The 20,818-nt window shown below is 38.2% G+C and overlaps 1 pseudogene; it reads right to left on the bottom strand.

Moving 5' to 3' along the window:
* Positions 1-17,365: 17,365 nt before the first annotated feature.
* LOC145089166 (putative CoA ligase CCL8) lies at positions 17,366-20,238 on the bottom strand (annotated as a pseudogene).
* Between the last annotated feature and the right edge of the window lie 580 nt (positions 20,239-20,818).

The raw sequence follows: 20,818 nt of genomic DNA, 5'->3' as shown, positions 1-20,818 counted from the left end.
CAAAACCCTAAATTTTCAGTATTTAATCAAATGAGAGGGCTTGGTTTGTTCACCCTCAGCCTCCTTCACACTCTAAGCCTCTAGAAACCCTGATATCATTCATTCTTGAAGCCTTTAGTCATTTTAGTGCACTTTCTAGTGGTGGAGTGTGCAAAGTATCATCATCGTCGTCGTCATCATCATCATCATCATCTTTTCTTGCTACTGGACCCTTGAAAGTATCAAAGGTTCAAACTTTATTTCATATTATGGATATATCTAGGATTTTGCAGATATTTCTTAATTTTAAGCATGATTGAGTGAATTAAATCCATAAAGTTAGAATCTTTATGGATTCCGAGCATTCCTTTATCATCATATTGTCTAGATCCAGAAGTTGGCGAGGTTTAAGAGCCATGCATGAGAGTTTGATGCATATGTTTCCAGTTCTTGACCTAGAATGGGTTGGGCTACGCATGGTGCAAGCATGACCATAATGCAAACATTGTTATGGACCATAAAGCATGAACTTGGGTTGGGTCCCCTTAAGCTTCTGGAGAAGTAAGGTTTGACGGCTTAATGAGTTAAGGTCTTAAAACCTTGATTTTTGGCTTCAAACAGAAATCACGACGTGAGACATAAGCTCTCACGACGTGACAACGGAAAAACCCATGACTGAGTTCTCTGAGTCTGGAGCAAGTTGTTGGAATCGAACCTGGTCGACTCTCATGATGTGACCAACGAATGGTCATGACGTGAGACCTTATATTAAGGTTTTGTCCAATGGATTTGGCCTGATAACTTTTGACTTTGACCAGTATTTTGATCAAGTTTTACTTAGGGGTATTTTGACTATTTTCAACTATAATATGAGTTTTGGTCACTATTATTTGTAAAGGTGACCAGTAGAGTTGGTTTGAGAGCAGCATGTTATTTCAGCTTTTATCCGTCTATGAGGTGAGTTTTCTTACTGTATCCATGGATCGAAGGCACCAGTGCCAACCCATTATTGTGTATCTAGGATGATAGCTGTTATGTGACCTATATGTGTTTGTATGTTGGGTTGAAATATACCCCAGGGTGGGGCCCATTATCGTATGTTCGGGTTGAAATAAACCCCAGGTCAGGGCCCACTATTGTATGATTAGGTTGAAAGATACCCCAGGGCAGGGCCCATATATTTTGGTCTGGTTGAAATACACCCTAGGGCAAGGCCCTAGGGGCCATATGTGTATATTGGGTTATATTATACCCCAGGGTTAATCCCAACTATACGTTTGGTATGTGGTACTTTGGAGCACTCAGTAAGCTTTGTGCTTATAGTTTATGTTTATGGTTTATGGTACTTCTTGTTCGAAAGGGTAGGGCCTGACGTGATGACACAGCATCCTCCCCTCATGATTTTCTTCATTGTGAATAATTGTACTCTGATTGAAACATTCGTAAAAATTCATACAAATTTAAACTTTTTCAACCAATCCAAAAATCATAATTGTTTACATTGTAGTTTTCAAAATAGTTTAAACATCAGAGTTTTTCCCAAAATCATAAAAAACAATATGATGAGTTGCACGATCACGCCTTCGCCTTCCCGCAGTCCTCTGAGGTACCTGAAACATAATCCAAAATTGTAAGCCCAAAGATTAGTGAGTTCTCCCAAAATACCAATACATAACAAATAGCAAAAATACAATTACAGCATGAAATGGGTGCACAGCTAACAGACTCGATTACCCTTGACCCACATCATAAGTTTGGCTTGCCCCTAGGCCCACAGCTTATGTCTGGCTTGCTCCCCGACCTGATCAGTCCTCGAACTGATTACCACTAACCCCTCAATATGAGTCTAGCATACCCTTCCCAGCCCTTAGCTCGTATCTGGAATGCTCATGAGCCCTCAGTGTGAGTCTGCCATGCCCTTCCCGACCCTCAACCCATATCTGGCTTGCTCTAGGGTTTCTTGGCTACAGCATGAAACAGTACAACCTCAACCCAACCTGCACAATATTTTGACATATAACACATAATAACATATTCAGATAAACATACAATATCACAGGTAGTCCTATAGATCTACCAGACTAGCATATCAAGACTAGCATCCATATAAATTCCATAATTAGCATATTAACAATATCAGGTTATCAAACCAGAGGGTCGGCCTTGGTGCCTTGGACCCAAAAGTACAGTGAGGAAAACTCACCTCACAAGCGGGACAAAACTGATAATCCCTGACTCCGAATCTCAGCTCACAACTCAAATGCCTTCAACCACCATGTGACCAATTCCATCAGAACCCAATAATACCCAAAATATCCTCAAGGTCAAACTTGATCAAATTCAAAGTCAATTCTCAAGATCAACAATACAGAATGACCCAACACTCCATGTTTCCTTTTTACCACATTGTGTTTCGTGAACAATTCTACAGGTGGGAAAACTTCAGTCAACACGTCGTGTTTGCCAGATTCCCAACAGCTTAAGATATGCAGCTGCCTTTTCGACCCCAAGAGCTCCAAAGCTCAGATCTAGACTAGGAATGCGGTTAGGAAGGAGAATGTTTTCAACTTTATCCTTTAGGACCACAAAAAGGTCCAAAAATCCAAACTACATGCTTAACCATGCAATGAATTAACCATAAAGTCCTCAATCCTTAAGATCCAAAGTCCCTTTCTTCCAGAAGTGGTGCAACCACCTAAACCATTCCAAAGATTTGTACTTTTAAGACATGCATGTCCAATGCATGTTTTGAACCAATATTAGGTCAAAAAGGGAATTCATGACCTACTTTCTATGCATGGCATCAAAAATATGGTTGAAACCAGATCCAAGCCATTACAAGGTCTCCATGACCTGAAGATTCATAAATTTGCACACTTTATGACATCTCTCCATGCATCAACCCAAAACAAAGAGAAAATGGGACATATCTGGATATTTAGTGACTAAGAGTGATAAAAATTGGAATGGTCCAGGAGAGTGATACACTAAAGTATTATTGCTAGTTGAGACCTTGCTTCCTTTTTTCACCTCCTTCCTTCAAAAGTCCAACTATCTTCATAAATGGGAGAGGAAAAGATTAGGGTTTCTTCTTGAGCTTGAGAGGGAAGATGGAGGATGAGGGAGGAAAAACCCTAGTCCGCATATTCCTTAAATAAGGGAATACACCCCCGAAATATTAGGGTTACACACACAGCGGTCAACACGCCGTGTTCAGAGGGAAAAAACAATGTGTTGCTTAGCCAAAACATGCATCTTTTAATGTCTAGACACACCGTGTTGGTGCCTCCAACATGCCGTTTCTAAACCCCAAGATTGCAATCACTAGACCAATTATCATGACATGAAAGAGTTAGAAGTACTTGAACATTGGGATGTTAAAATTCTCCCCCACTTGAACTAGACTTCGTCCTCAAATTTTGTTGTGGCGAACAAATTCAGATAATGCTCCCGCATCTCAGCCTTCAGCTCCCAAGTCCACTTGGAGCCCCTCCAATGCTACCATCGTACCTTTACCAAAGGTACTTTCTTGCTATGCAAAACCATTACCTTCTTCTCCAAAATAGCTACTAGCCTCTCAACATAGTTTAGGCGCTCATTAACTTGAATATTATCCAGGGACACCACTGCATCCTCGTCCAATACACACTTTCGCACCTGCAAAACATGGAAAGTGTTGTGAATCTGACTGAGCTCCTCTTGAAGATCCAATCTGTAAGCGACATTTCCAACCCTAGAATAACCCAAAAAGGCCCAATATATCGAGGACCCAATTTTCCCCTCTTCTTGAATCGAATCACACCTTTCCAAGGTGAGACCTTCAGTAACACCATGTCACCGACCTGAAACTCCAACTCGAATCGGCACGATCGACATAGCTCTTCCGCCGACTTTGAGTAGTCTGCAATCTCTGCCTGATCTGCTGACTCATCTCTGTAATATGAAGGGCCACCTTGGTTCATCCCATAACTCTATGACCAACCTCGCCCTCAACAGATTGGGGTTAGAAATCTACATCCATAGAAGAGCTCAAAAAGCGGAGCACCAATGCTGGAGTGAAAACTGTTGTTGTGGGAAAACTCCGCAAGAGGTAGGTAGGAGTCCCAGCTCCCACCAAAATCAAAGGCAGAGACTCGTGACATATCCTCAATATTCAGTATCGTCCACTCACTCTAGTCATCGATCTGAGAATGATAAGTTGTACTGAAGTGCAATCTCGTGCCCAACACCTCATGGAACTTCTGCCAAAAATGGGGGGTGAACCGAACATCACAATATGAAACAATGGAGACCGAAACCTCATGGCGAGCAGCGATCTCACGAATATACACACCTGCCAACTTCTCTGCCGAATAACTCTCCCAAATCACCCGGAAGTGGGCACTCTAGATCGATCGATCCACGATGACCCAAATCACAATAAAACCCTTTGTCGTCTACGAAAACTTGGTGATGAATTCCATCAAAATCTACTCCTATTTCCACATGGGAACCTCCAGAGGCTGCAGCTTGCTATGTGGCCTCTGATTCTCGACCTTGACCATCTTGCAGGTCAAGCACCTCTCCACGTACCAGGCGATCTCCCTCTTCATACACGACTACCAATAGCTTAGTATCAGACCCCAATACATCTTGGGGACCCCGGATGGATAGAAAAGCAAGAATTATGAGCCTCCTCCAGCACAATCCATCTTACCCCACCAGACATAGGAACCCATACCCGACCATAAAGGGTCAACAAACCATGAATATCCGGAACAAATCTAGTGATCTCACCCCTGATCCTCTCAATCTTCCAATTCTCTTCCCGAATACCCTCCATTTGAGCCTCCCTAATCAATCCCACAAGCTAAGAATCCACTAATATCCTCATACATGACACCCCTTTAGAAGGTCCAGCCGACTTACGGCTCAGATCATCCGCCACCACATTCGATTTACCCAGATGGTAAAGGATCTCGCAGTCATAATCCTTGACTACGTCCAGCCACCTACGCTGCCTCATTTTCAGTTTTGGCTGATCCATTATCAGTCTCAATCTCTTGTGATCTGTGGGATATCTCATCTCATGTGGCTTCAGCTACCGCGGAGCATAATCTATCCTCGTCCTCTCTGCATGAGGATCGCCCCCAACCCAGTGATAGATGCATCATAGAAAACCATAAAATCCTCAATTCCCTCCAGGAGGGTCAAAACCGGGGCCTCGCGTAGTCTCTACCGAAGGGTCTCAAATGCTGACTGCTACTCAAGGCCCTACCAGAAATCCATCCCCTTCCTCGTCAGACGAGTGAGGGTTACTACAATCTTGGCGAAATCCTGAATAAATCTCCAGTAGTACCCTGCCAACCCCAAGAAACTCCTGATATCCAAGGAGATTTTGGAACTCACACTGCATCACAACCTCGATCTTGGCTGTATCGACCAATATCCCATCCTAGTTAATGAGGTTTCCAAGGAACTGACTTCTCACAAAAAAACTCACACTTCGAGAACTTAGCATAAATCTTTTTTCGCCTTAAAGTCCCCAGAAGCTCATGAAGATGCTCATCATGTTGCTCTATGGTCTTGGAATATACGAAGATATCATCAACAAACACGATAACCGAATAATCGAGAATCAGTATGCATACCCGATTCATCAAATCTATTAATACCATAGGCGCATTGGTGAGCCTGAATGGCATCACCACGAACTTGTAATGCCCATAATGAGTCCGGAACGTGGTCTTCTCCACATCCTCATCTTTCACCCTGACCTAATGGTACCCAGACCTTAGGTCTATCTTGGAGAACCAATATGCACCCTGCAACTAATCAAAGAGATCATCAATCCACAAAAGGGGATAATGGTTCTTCTATGTTAGCTTGTTCAACTCCCAGTAATCAATGCACATGTGAACCGTCCATCTTCTTGACAAATAAAATCGGCGCTCCCCACGAAGAACTACTCAGTCCGATGAACTACCTGCCTAGCAGCTCTTGCAAATGCGATGAAAACACTTACATCTCGGGCGCTGCCAAACAGTACGACGCCTTGGCAATCAGGGGCACACTTGGTACAAGATCAATCCTAAACTCGACCTGCCTCTCAGGATGCACACTGGGTAACTCCTCTGGAAATACATTGGCAAACTCCCTGACCACCAAGACCTCCCGGACATGCATATCCATCACATAAGCCAAATAACCCGCACACCCGTGTTGAATATAGTGCCAAGCTCTGGCTGCAGAACAAGACCATGAACCCATCCTGGTTCCCTCTCCATAGATAACTAGTTCTCCCATACTTGGGGAAACTACCATGTGTTGACCCTCACAATCAACCATAGCACCGAAACGACTCATCCAATCCATGCCCATAATCACGCAGACATCCCCCATGGGGATAGGGATAAAATCAATCAAATAAGGCACCCTGAAGATCTCCAGAATACAACCTTGATATACAAAAAAACATTAAAACCAAGTGCTTGTTGGCGATAGAAACTCACAGCAGACACTCCAACTCCCAACAAGAATATCAAACACTCTACTGAACGATCCAGACACACAAGACCGACTCACACCCGAGTCAAACAACACTAGAGCAGGCAAATACTTCACTAGGAACGTACCTACCAGAGGTACACATATAAGCATAATATAAAACACAACAAGAAGACTAGCATGCATATCAATTCCATACTCAACATATTAACAATATCATGTTATCAAACCAAAGGGTCAGCCTTGGTGCCTTTGACCCGAAAGTACAGTGAGGAAAACTCACATCACAAGCGGCTCAAACCTGATAAGGTATAACTTTGAATCTTAGCTCACAACTCAAATGCCTACAACCACAATGTGATCAATTCAATCAGAACCCAATAATACCCAAAATAGCCTCAAAGTTGAACTTGGTGAAAGTCAAAGTCAGCGATCAAGGTCAACAATCCAGATTGAACCAACACGTCGTGTTTCCTTTTTAACATGCCATGTTCCATGAAAAATTCTATAGGTGGGAAAAATTCAGTCAATACGCCGTGTTGGCTTACCAACATGCTGTGTTCGCCAGATTCCCAACAGCTTAAGTTATTCAGCTGCCTTTCAACCCCAAGAGCTCCAAGGCTTAGATCTGGACTAGGAATGTGGTTTGGAAGGATAAAGTTTCCAACATTCTCCTTTGGGACTACAAAAAGGTCCAAAAATCCAAACTACATGCTTAACCATACAAGGGATTAACCATAAAGTCCTCAATCATTAAGATCCAAATTCCCTTCCTTCCAGAAGTGGTGCAACCACCTAAACCATTCCAAAGATTTGTGCTTTTTAAGACATCCATGTCCACTGCATGTCTTGAACCCATATTAGGTCAAAAAGGGAATTCATGACCTACTTTTTATGCTTGGAATCAAAACTAGGGTTGAAACCAAATCCAAGCCACTACAAGGTCTCCTTGACCTGTAGATTCATAATGTTGCAAACGTTATGAGATCCCTCTATGCATCAACCCACAATAAATAGAAAAGGATACATATCTAAATATTTATTTACTATGAGTGATACAAATTGAGACTTGGACACTTACAATGGTCCAAGAGAGTGCTACACTGAAGTATGATGCTTGCTAGTTGAATCCTTGCTTCCTTCTTTCACCTCCTTCCTTCAAAACACCAACTATATACACAAATAGGAGAGGAAAAGATTATGGTTTCATCTTGAGCTTGAGAGGGAAGATGGAGGCTGAGAGTGGACAAACCCTAGTCCCCATATTCCTTAAATAGTGGAATAAACCCTAGAACATTAAGGTTCCACACACAGCGGTCAACACGCCGTGTTCAGAGGGTAAACACGCTATGTTGCTAAGCCAAAACACACGTCTTTTTGTTGGGTTTTTGATCATTCTAACACTCCTAAGTGTACATGCAACCCTAAATACCTTGGATCTATGTTTTCTCTATTATACATGCAAATATGAACTTTCCAAGGTATTCATCCTAATAGCATAATAACATTGATTCATATGAATATCTCAAGTTAGAATTACATACCTCTTTGATGTAGAATGTCTTCATGAAGCTTGAGTGCCTAGTGCCCCAAGTATGACACCTCAAATGGTTCACACAACACCTTTCATATATACTCTAGTGGCCGATTTTGTCAACAACAAGATGCTTATATTGTTAGTGACAATTAGGGTAAACCCTAATTATAATGGATTTCCATTTCCTTGGATCCATGGGTTCAAATATACAACAGAGCATCCATGGAGCATCTAATAGTTTTTAGCCCAACTTGACAATCCATGAAGCATTAGACCACCATACAAGTATGGATGATTTACACAATCAACCCATATATTTAATTAGTCTTCTTTTGATCACTTAATTAATTCTAGATTAATTCTTGATCAATATTAATTAAATAATTTTATTAATATATTAGAACATATACTATATTAACAAACCTTAAGTGTTATTTCTCCTATTATAGTCAATCCAAATGCATGATGCCATGCAACCCAAATGGACCATGTCGGGTTGGGTCAAGTCTTACCAATTATAGTTATGGACTTAGACATTAATCCAACACTTTTAATGTCTAGACATGTCATGTCGGTGCCTCTAACACTTCGTGTCGAAACCCTAAGACTGCAACCACTAGACTGATTATCATGACATGAAAGAGTTGGAAGTACCTGAACATCGGGATATTACACTGATGTTTTGAATATTATATTTGATGATGGTTTTTAGAAAAATTAGTGAATGAAATTGATGGTATTTGAATGAAAACGTTTATCATTGTTTTTGGGCTGTGACATGGATGAAAAACCACTGGTTGTGACTACTGAGTCGACAGTTGTGATTGTTGATTCGGTGGTTGCGACTGTTTAGTCATTGTCGACTGATGCACTGCAGTCGTGATTGTAACTGGGTGCTCTATTGTGATGGGTGATGGTCTCCGTAGGGTGGTGATTGCTGCCACTGCGGCTCCCGTTATCAGACCTGATTTTTGTGATGTTGTCGTATGGGTGGACGCTTTTCCGTCTAGCATAGATGGATGTATGTCATTGAGCGACGACATTGATCTGAGTGGACTCATTTCTCCTCCATCGGACGCCACAGGTTCCTTTCCCATCATTGTTGATATCTAGAGTTGTATCAAGGTTTTGTAACTATTACTACACACTTGAATGGCACCAGATGTTGTGATATGTTCTTCGAGCTTAACGTCATCCCGGAATAGCCTCACCTAGGGTAAGCCTGAGAATCACAACAAAGAAAGAACCGACGTTAGTCATCGTCTGGTAGGTGGTTCTGGAATGAAGCTTCGGCGGTCTAGTTAGTGGTCATATGAGAAAATTATGTTTAGGTATGAGGGATAGAATGAGGTAATCCCCTTTCTTGGAGAAGAAAGGGATCATTTTATACCTGTTATCTTCTATGCGTGATCCTCACAGGATCCTTTGTCCTATCTGGGCCGATAGGACGTGGAGGATTCCTATTGGTGGATCGTGCACCACTAGTGGTTATCTACTATTGGTGCAAAACTAACATAGGACGGTGTCACAACTGGCAATTTAGCCAGGAAGTTCTGTGATCATGTAAACATCATCTATGATAATACTTGTAACTCTAACTTGATATTGTACACTACATTCATTCTATAACAAAAATTTAGTTCGGAAGCACCAAGTAAAGATCAAAACTCTATACATAACGTTTCAAAAAGTCAATTGGGAATTGAAAACCCTAAAAATCTCGGTTCAAGATGGACTAAGATTTTCTTATTGGGCCTAATGGACCAATAAGCACTCAAATTGACTAACTTGGGCTTAGAAACCCTATTGGGATTCTAAATGGACCCAATTCATAAATCTATAACATTTTGGACTAGTTGTGCCTATATTGATTCATTCTAAACCTAATGGGCCTTAATGGGCCATAAGCTCCTTTTCTTTCATTGAAATGGGCCATAAACCATCCAAAGGAGCCTAATGGGCCGAATAGTAATATTGGGCCTATGAAAGTGGATTAAAGCCTAGGATTTGAGCCCAAAACTATTTTTCCTTTATTCCATTTGGCTATTCTCGGCCAATGTGTAAAAAAAGAGATTAAGAGAGGAGTAAGGAGAGGATGACGGCTCAAGATTACCCACCATGCATCTAGGTATTACTTATCATGTATCCATGCAACATCACTTCAACCATCCTCCCCTCTCTCCTTTTTCTTTCCCTCGGCCAAGAGCTAGCAACACACACATGCACACTTTCACATTCTCTCCCAAAACACTCTCAAGATCATCCTCCTTCTCCCATCAAAGAACTCGAAATTTTGCTTGAGTTTCAAGGATCTTCATCAAGTATTTTCAACCTTCGGTAAGTTTTTATCAAACACAAACATCTCCTTCCATTTTAACATTAAGAACTCCTTCTTACATAGCTTTACTCCATGATCATACTCTTAGAAACTTCCTAAGTTCAAAAATCACTCAAGAAGCATGCTAGGACCAAAAATCTCTTCATTTCTTCTTCAAAACCGAAACATCAAAGCAATGGTGAGTTCATACCCCCTTGTTTTCGTTTTTTACATGTTTTTGGGGGGAGAATACAAGTATTATGTGTAGATATATGTGTTTATACATGTTATGTGTGATTTTCTTGGTTATGTTGTGAATATGCGGTAAAAGTTGACAAATCTCGAAAACTTTAACCAAAATGGGTGAGATTCATGAACTAAATTAAAGTAAAGTTTGGGAAAAACGTGACATTTTCAGTTTTATAAGGATCAAAAAGACCATATTGACATAAAATTATGTTTTTATGATAATCACCATTTTTAAAGGACTAAAGATGTAAATTTTAACATAATGGGCTTTAAAATTAGGCCTTACGGTTTTTGGACCCAAAATACGAAAAATGTGAGTTTGTTATTTCATTAAAACTTGAGCCAAAACATGAAATGAATAAAAATAAAGGCTAAAAATGACACCTATTTCTAAATTAGGCCAAAAATGTAAAGTTTTTGGAACTTAGGCCAAAAATGTAAATGTTTAAAAATAAATAAGGGCTGGAAAATTCAATAAACACATTTTGGACCGAAATTGCTAAGTTTGATGGTCAATGGGCTAAAAATGGTATTTTCACCAAAAATGACATTTTATTTAAGTAAGGGTTAAAAATAAAAGTTTCATTGAAAAAGGGGCTGAATTCGCCAAATATGTATTTTTGGGCCAAATATGTCAATTATTAAACAACTAGATCGAAAATACAAATATTTATAACAAACCGGTTAAAATGGTATATTTTTTATAAACTAAAAATATCGTTATAACCAAATATTTGACTTTTATAACATTATGGGTAAACGTTTCAACCAAAAGAATCCACACTATAACAAACAAACGAAATACAACAATGGTACAAATATTGGGCCTAGTACTTGCTATACATGCTTATTAGGCCTTTGTGATCCATTTACATGTTTATTGGGCCCAATATATTCATTTCATGTCTATTGGGCTTTAGTGACCCAATTACATGCTCAATGGGCCTAAATTAGTTTTACATGTTATTGGGCCTTAGTGGCCCATTCACATGCTAAATTTAACTAGGAGAAATTCATCATATGCATAATGGGCTTTAATGTGTCCACTTGCATACTATCAAGTCTGGAAATAACTTACATGTCTAATGGGCCACAGCTGTCATTTTTCATGTTTGATGGGTCGTGTCTTTTCATATTCAAGTATCATCTGGTGTTTGTAAATCAAATTACATTTAACATTAAACATATTCACGTGGCAATCATTGGGATCTAGTAAGAAATGTCAGTTGACACCACTGAGTGTTTGGCCGTAGCATGTAGTTATAATCAGAGTCTTGTGGAGGGAGAGCGAGAGTTTATGTATAGATCTATACGGGGGTGACTCCCCCACACCTGAGCTGTTCACTACAGTTAGACTCGGCTAGTCTAGGGTGACAAAACCTTGATCAAAACCGGCGTTTGGAAAAATGCCAAGACAGACGAATTAGTCATTATCATGCATGGTTATAACGACTCACATAGAGATCCATTACCATCGATACAATACGGGAATCAAAGTGCTTAAATCATGATAATACGAAAACAATCCATGCGGTAATACAAGGACTACAACACTTTTATAAATCAGAAAATATAAGATTTTCAGGGAAAATACAATTATTCATTACCTTCTACTTACAACAGATACAATACCAGGAAATTTTATTGATTGCTTACTTATACATGTTTTTACAATGGAAATCATACATACATTTATACTTGGTCATTACATCATTTTCATACAATTTACAGAAAATATAGGATTTTTTGGGTTATACAATCAATACAAAATTCTTTCAGTCAAACATGCTTATGAACTCACCAACATTATATATGTTGACCATTTTCAAAATAACTTGTATTCTCAGGTAATCGTTAAGCTAAAGAATCTTCAAGAGTATTTTGGGAATTTCTTTTTCATGAAATGTCAGTTATCGTACAATTTATGTTTTTGAAATATGTATTGTAAACAATGTACTTGATGTGAACAATCATAGTTGTATTATGAAATGCATGGTGATGTTTATGTTACGTTTCATGTATATGCATTGTGATGATATTTCAATTAATAGTCACACGAGCCCTCGGACGTTTCCGTCATCTGATTCGGGTGTAACGCCCGCGTTTCTAGGCAAGGCATTATCATTGATGTAATAGTCTAGGTTAAACCTTGTAACTTTTTTGGAGTATTAATAATGAAATATTTGAGTATTATGTGAATTATGTATTTATTTTCTTAATTATTATAACTTAATGAATTAAAAATAAAATAAGCGTCAAAATTAAAGTATGAGATAAGCCCGATATCTTTGCATAAAGATGTAGTGGTCGAAACAAGGATTCCGAAGATAAAAAGAATGCCGAAATCCGAGTTATAACGAAGAAGTTATGACCTGTCGAAGTTTCGCGACAGAATCGGCAACGCTAAATGACGTAAAAAGTGAAATTTACGTTAGAACGATATTTAGCCTTAGTGATCTAAACGAAAGTCGTAGACTTCGTTAAACCGAGAGTGTGCATAAAAAGAACGCCCAAATCTGACTTCGTATGAGGAAGTTATGATTTTTCTAAGTTTCGACTTAGCAATATGCAGCCCGAATACTCGATTTGAAACCGAGCGGTTTTTAGCCGAAACAATCTAAACAAGAACTGAAGATCTCGTTAATAGTAGTGAAACGATAAAAAGATAGGCGAACACGGACGTCAGATGAAGAAGTTATGAATTTATAACAGAGTTTTCCATTCTCGGCCTACTAAAAATAAATAATAAAAATAAAGTCAAAATTAGCCGACGGAGTCTAAACTCACCTACGCGGGGATATAAAGAACTTTGAAAACGGAGTTCGTATGAGGAAGATATGAATTTTTGAAGTTTATTAAATATTTTCGATATTTAATTTAAATAAAAATTAACCGATATTATCCATGGGGGGGAGTCAGAGAGCTGATCCACATTACGCCCAGCATAAATCGGGTTTCAGCCCCCTATAAAAGGATGTCGAGGGCAGCCGATTCTTTTGCTCATTTCATCCCTTTATCTCGCATTTTTGCATCGTTTTTCGTGCAAAAATTATCCCGAAGCCCCGGTATCATTCCCGGGCCCCGAAGCAAGTCCCGAAGCCCCAAAGATCCCAATAAGTGCAATTCCCAAGCCGAAGCTCTGCCCGCGAGAAGTCCGGTTTTTGTGAAGGTCTTCCAGATCTACCGAAGAATACTACTTCTACAAGACGTAGTCCTGTGCAATCATCTTCTGATCAAGTGAGTGTGTGGTTACTTTCTTCTAACGCATAATTATGAAGTATTTTATACGAAATACGTGTTTTGTGTATATTTTTTTGTTATATGTGTGAATGTATATTCACTTTCTTCTATCTCATAGATATGATTTATTCTCTATGAAATACATGTTATGTGTATGTGTCTTATCTGTTGTTTGGAATATGTATTGAATGAGAATGCTATATAGGTTTTAAACTATGTATAAAAATATATTTTTTTATCTACTAATATGTCGGGTAGAACATGGGTAGATAGTTGTGTGATAAACAGATGAGAGGCCTCGATGTTGTTTTTGATTCAGTCATCTAGCGGAGTTTAGATGACGACCACAAACTTTTCTAGACAGTCCTGTGGAACGCTAGCAGGTTCGCCACCTGTAGGTGTTAATGAACTTGGGTGTTCGTTCGCTGTACTCCATCCCCCTCATGGTTGCCTTATTTGACATATATTGCCAGGAAACCCCTGAATGCATGTGTTGTCGCCCCGATGAAATATTCTTATACTAGGTCCCTTGTGTTAGTTATTTTAGGGACATCAAGTGAGAATAACGGGAATGGGTAATTAGGTTATTGTTGGTTCATGGAATTAAATATAATTATTTATTGTGGGTTGAAAACCCTATATACTCACCAGGCTCCCAAGCCTGACCCACTCAATTTATTTGTATTACAGGAAGTGGCGCAAGGGCATAAGATGGATGAATCATCAAGTTGTTTTGTTTACAAGTTTGAATATGTATATATTTGTTGAATGACTTGTAATGTTATCGTTTATGCTTTATGGTCTGTATCGGAACATGACCACCTGAGTTTTAACTATATAATGAAAATACATTTCTTTATGAAATGCTTTGGTAAATATTATTTTATCACGTTTTGTTTTTGGGAACAAATTCCACAACTGTTTTAATCAAAGGATTACTCTGAAATTATTCTAAAAGCATAAATGAAACCGGTCTTTTCTGGCCGTAATTTTGGGGATGTCACAGTTGGTATCAGAGCATTAGTTTAAGCGAACTAGGAATTTGTAGGATTTCTAGACTTAAACTTAAAATGCTGAGTGAAATTTTGAGATGTGTGTCTGTTATGTTTTAGACACGAGCACTAGTTTATTTTAGGAAAGTTGCCTAAAATGATTTTATGTGCTAAATGTTATATGTTGCCATATATGATATTATTGGTTTGGATCTATGGTCTGTTGCCGACCGGATCTGGAAACCTTATGTGTGTAGGATTCTAAGCGTACGTCTACGATATTAGAACTAACATGTAAACGTTTCGGAGTGATAAGGATGATTTGAATATCTATCATGAATAAGGATCTAATTTTGCCTTATTCGGTGTATAGATCAAAAATGGTGAGAACAAGAAGTGGAGTTGGAAATGCTGATGAAAACAGGAATCAACTACCAGTGATTGAGCAAATACCTTTCGTAGCAGCAGCACCTGAGCCGATAACAATGGCTGGTGTACAAATGATGATTCAAACAATGTTGGATTGTCAAATGGAGGAGACTAGGCGGTTGTTTCAACAGAATCGTGAAGAACTATTAATTCAAGTGGAAGAGCCCGAAGTGAATGAAGGGAACTCGGAAGGTGGAAACTTCAGTGGGTCTGTTGGTCAAGAAAACCCACTGATAGTTTGGCAAAACAACCAGGGTGGAAGGAATGATGGAATGGGATGCAAGTACAAGGACTTTCTAACTTGCAAACCATCGACCTTCACTAGAAAGGAGGACCCGATCGGAGTGATGGGTTGGATCTCCGAAATGGAGTTAGCCTTCATGAATTGTGGTTGCAGATGCAAGTTGCAGATTACCTTTGTAGTGCGTCAGTTCCGAGGTGGAGCCGTTCGTTGGTGGGACACTCTAGGGAAGACTTTAAGCCCTAATGAGCCACTGCAATTGTCATGGGCAGAGTTCTTGGCGCAGTTCAAGCGCAAGTTCTGCTCGGCTCAAAATCTATTGGAATTGGAGAACAAGTTTCTAACATTGACGAAAGGCAGCATGTCAGTTGATGAATATATTAATAACTTCACCGACAAAATGGAGTTTGCCTTGCACATCGTTCCAGATGAGCTGACAAAGGTTGACCGGTACGCAAAGGGACTCTCATAGGAGTACGCAGTGCCAGTTCGTTAGGCACCTACTCTAGAGGCAGCTATTTGGGCTGCCAAGTCTGTTGAGGACATGATCAAGGGAAGAACCTCCAGCAAGGTTGAAGTTGGAGAGAAGAGAATGTTTGAAGGAACTTTAGGTTCCAATAAGAAAAGCCAATTTTCGAAGTCTGATTCGAAAAAGTTTGGAGGAAAAGGAGGCGAAGCGAAATGGTGTGAGAAGCGCAAGAAAAAGCACTTTGCGAAATGTAGTGAGGATGTAACCTGCTACAAGTGTGGAAAAATTGGGCATTTTTCCAATGAGTGTCCGTCCAACAAAAGGATGTGTTTTGGTTGTAATGAAGAGGGGCACATTTTGAAAGACTGTCCGAAGAAGAAGGAGGTAGCTAAGCCCAACATTCCACCAAAGCCAAAGGCAAGAGCCTTCCAGATGACACTTGAGGCTGCGAAGGTTGAAGCTGATGTCGCTTCAGGTACCTTTCTCGTAAATGAATTACCTGCTCAAATTTTGTTTGATTCTGGAGCCAACTACTCCTTTATTTTGCATGAGTTTGGTAGAAAGCTAGCTTTGCCTGTTGATAGACTAGATAATGCTTTATTAGTCGAAGTCGCTAGTGGCAAGTTTGTACCTATTAGCCATCGCATGAAAAACATCTTAATCGACCTTAATGAGAATAAGTTTCACGAGGAATTATTTCCTATCAAACTAAATGGTTTCGACATCGTGTTGGGAATGGATTGGCTTAGCGCCAATGATGCCGAAATATTGTGCAGAAAGAAGATAGTAAAAGTAAACCCACTAGGGAAAGAGTTATTTATGGTGTATGGGGACAAAAGCAGAGTGAATCACTACTAGAAAAACAGCCTTTTACGACGCGCAATGCGTGTCGTAAAACGCTCAGACGACGCGCAAATGCATGTCAAGGAAGGCCATGTCATAACGAGAGACGACACGCTTTTGCGCATCGTCTATTTACGACGTGCATTTATGACACGCATTTACGACGTGCAGTTATGACACGCAACGCGTATCAAGGAATGCCCTGTCATAAAGGAAGACGAAACGCATTTTCGTGTCGTAACCTTACGACGCGCGTGTTTATGACACGCAATGTGTATCAAGGAAGCCCGTGTCATAAAGGAAGATGACACGCATATTTGCGTGTCATAATTTTATATTTTTTTTAAATTATATATTTTTTATAGATTTACTAATTTTCAAATTAAATAACACATTAAAAGTCTCATAATACAAAATAAAATACCATAAACAATAAAGATAATTCGTTGCACTAAGGACAGTGTTAACAAAAGAATACAACACTATATGCCATAAGTACCCTCAAGTAATCAATCTCTTACAATGTTACTAAAATACCCTCAAGTAATCAATGTCTTACAAAGTTACTAAGAGACTTAGATACTCAATTGGTATGAAATATGGCACTAAGAAGCCCAAGAATTGTTTGTGTTTTTCCTGTTCCTGGTGGATCCTACATGGACAAAAGGTAAGAATTAACATTTTCAAAGTACAATGCCTCAATAAGGAAATCAATGGTAAAAGGCAAATCTGAATAAGAGCAAACTTTATACATATATACAAGGAAGTATTTTAATACACAATAACAACAACAAATACCAAATTACACTTTGCTTACCTTTTCTTATGGCCACCTCCAGCATTTCATTTTGTTTCAATTGCAGTGCTAGATGTGTATGACCTTGGCCTGTATAAAAGGCCTATCTTCACTTATTAGATATTTTTATTTGAACAATTTGTGTATATAAACTAGAAAACATGGATTAATTACATAAAATTATGGAGGGAATAGGGATACCTTGTATGGAGCAAGCTTCTGTTTAGCCCATGAAGAGAGTTCATCCAAAGTTATTGCAGGTTTCAAGTCTTTTTCACGGGCTTTCTTTATCTCCATATCTGGCACAATTATTGCAGTCGCTGCTTCTCCATATGTATTATCTGGTAACCCCAACACGCAACATTCTGAAATAGCTAGATGTTGTACAATCAAGTCAAATTAAATGAGGGCAACTTCGTCAATTTCCATGATTTTCAATATTAAGTTGTTTTTTTCTACACTAAGTCAAAAGAAAACATCCACATATAGCTTGCTAGATGAAAGGGTTGTTTCCTTTTTACTTAATAGGTTAAGCACTTAATCTGGAAAGCTATACATCTTTGTTTCTTCTTAAATGAATCTGGATTGAATGGCTTAATGGGTTGAGCTAAAAAACCTAGCTTAATGTATTAAGACACTAAATCTTTACCTATTTTCTCTTCTTTTTTATTCTCAGGTCCTCTCATGTTAAGATTGATGAATATTATGAGATAGCTTAATGACTTAATGAATTTCTATACCCCCACTTCGCGCACATGTGTGTGTGTGTGTGGGGGGGGGGGTAATTTGTATTTTTTGAATTTAATTTAATTTAATTTGTATAACGAATAACATATAGTTCTAGATTTTTGTTAATTTTGCTAACCTCGACTCCTAGAAAGGGTTTGCCTACAGTGCCTCCTTTTCGTATTCCTTTTAACGGATTTGAAAGTGCCATCACAAACTAAAAGGGCAACAACGTAGAAAAAATATAATCACCATTAGACGCAGTTGGCTTCCAGCTGTTGCAGAAGCAGCTTGTAAGTCTGGATCCATTGCATCATAGCCTTGTATCAGCCTAGTGTACATGGTTGGAACCTAAAATAAAAATAAAAATCAGATATTATATGGACAAAGACATAAATAGTAAATAATTTTAGTCATTATATGATACGGAAGTTAAATAACATTTTTTTTTGGTTTTCTTAATTATAACTTGCATACACAGAATATATTTTGTATACGAAACATAAATGAGAAAGATAAAAGAGGCAAGAAAAAAAATATTTTTTTCCACGTTGTTTTAAATATTAAAAAAGAAATGCCATACCCTTGTAAATATAGTAATTGCATCATCAAGCTTAGTCCCATCTTTTGGGTAAGATTCACCGTTCACGCCATCTTTTCCAAATACCACTCACACTAAACTTTGGCATAAATTCAACCTAAAACAACATAAAAATATATATATAAACTTACAATTGGTGATGATAAAGAATTTTACTTAATTCCAAATAACATAAAAGTAATTGCTTACCATGGACCCCGCATAAAGAGGAGCAAATAGTGCATTGAGGAGCCCATGAACATGTACAGATTAAATTAAGAATCAACAAGAAATGTGAAACATTTTTGGAAAAAAAAAAGGAATTCAAAGTAATCATTTTAATGTTTATTTAAGGATATGGTGTAATGGAAGACAATGTAGAAAACGATCACTTGATGTGTATTCCCAAGCTGTTGATAATGTTTTCACTTGAAATTATGCAGGAAAACAACAATTAGAAGATCACGGATACGTTTTTTTCTTAAAAAATATACGAATATTTCACAAGTTTGGTTTTTAAAGTATTTTCTTCCAAAACTTTAAATTAGTTGTGCTAAAATGCTACTGTGTGTATGAACAACTCCTTTAGGTTTCCCAGTTGTTCCACTAGTATACAAAATCAATGTTGGATCATCGTCTGTATGAATAAGACAATTTTATATTATTATTATTATTATTATATATATATATATATATATATATATATATATATATATTAAAGAACATGGATATATACCTTTTATGTTATTTGCAAATACAATCTCTTTTTGATGTACAACACCATTATCTACTGCTTGTGAAGTCATAGTAGGAACATTTGGTATTAGAGAAAATTGAGCTGCAGTTTTAGCTGCAACTTTTTGCATAAGCTCCCCGTGATCATCAGTACTCAAAATCATGGACACATCCTTCAAAAGTCAAATTAACAATGTTGTATTATTAGGAGAATAAAATTGTATCTTACAAAGGCCACATAAACCACATTAAAAAAGGTATGTTAATTGAATAAGGAGAAAAGAGTCATTTTATTGAATTTCATTTCTTCCTATTAAAGAAATTTTAGCAATATCATCCAAATACAAAGCAATTTCTTCCAAATGAAAAACATAGGAAAGTAGAAAAGTTTAAGGTTGTTTTGAGAGCAAACCGAGTCAGTCATGACATGTAACAACTCAGCTTCAGGGTAACTGAGTGCAAGTGGAACAGCTACACCTCCATTTAACCATATTGCAAGTACTCCAGCAACAAACTCGGCACAAGGTTTAGCCACAACACCTATTCTAGTTATAAGAATGAAGAAACAATAGTGTTTGGGATCTATGGTGTTGATATTGCAAAGAAAACAAAGGCCCATTTGATTCACATAATCTATTTGGAAGGAATGGAATATGTCAAAGCAATTGGAATCTAAAAGAATTGCAATCTGTTAATTGTTTGGTTGGCAGAAAATGGGAAGGAAATCAATCACAATCCTTTGCTATTTTCTGTTTGATTTGTAAATTTATCAAATAAATGGGAATGTAAATTATGTTAAGGAAGAATGTGTTTGTGTTTTAAAGGGTTTATGAGAAAATTTTAGTCATTTAATGAAGAAATAAAAATAGAACTCAAACCCTACCACCCACCCCAAGAAATGAAAAAATTCGTCAAACATTGATTTCTGAAGGAGATCCTGGAATACAGTTCCCTTAGTTTAGCAACCAAAAAAACAAAATGGAATTCAAGATTCCAATTCCTTCAGATTCCCACAGAATCTACGAACCAAAACATATGTTCAATATTCATAATCTATGTTTCCACTAGAAGAAACACCATTAAGCAACCCACAACTCCACGTACAAGGAAACAAAGATTCCCTTCCCAAACAACAAAAGAAGTTGCAATTAAAGTAGGGAGGACTATTGCTAATATTGAACTAATCATTATGTCTTAAG

This window comes from Lactuca serriola, chromosome 2 (genome assembly GCF_051521515.1).
Source record: "Lactuca serriola cultivar US96UC23 chromosome 2, Lser_US96UC23_V15, whole genome shotgun sequence".
In the NCBI taxonomy this organism is placed as follows: Eukaryota; Viridiplantae; Streptophyta; class Magnoliopsida; order Asterales; family Asteraceae; genus Lactuca; species Lactuca serriola.
The sequence above is the reverse complement of the archived record's forward strand: the minus strand, read 5'-3'. Positions and strand labels throughout refer to the sequence as shown.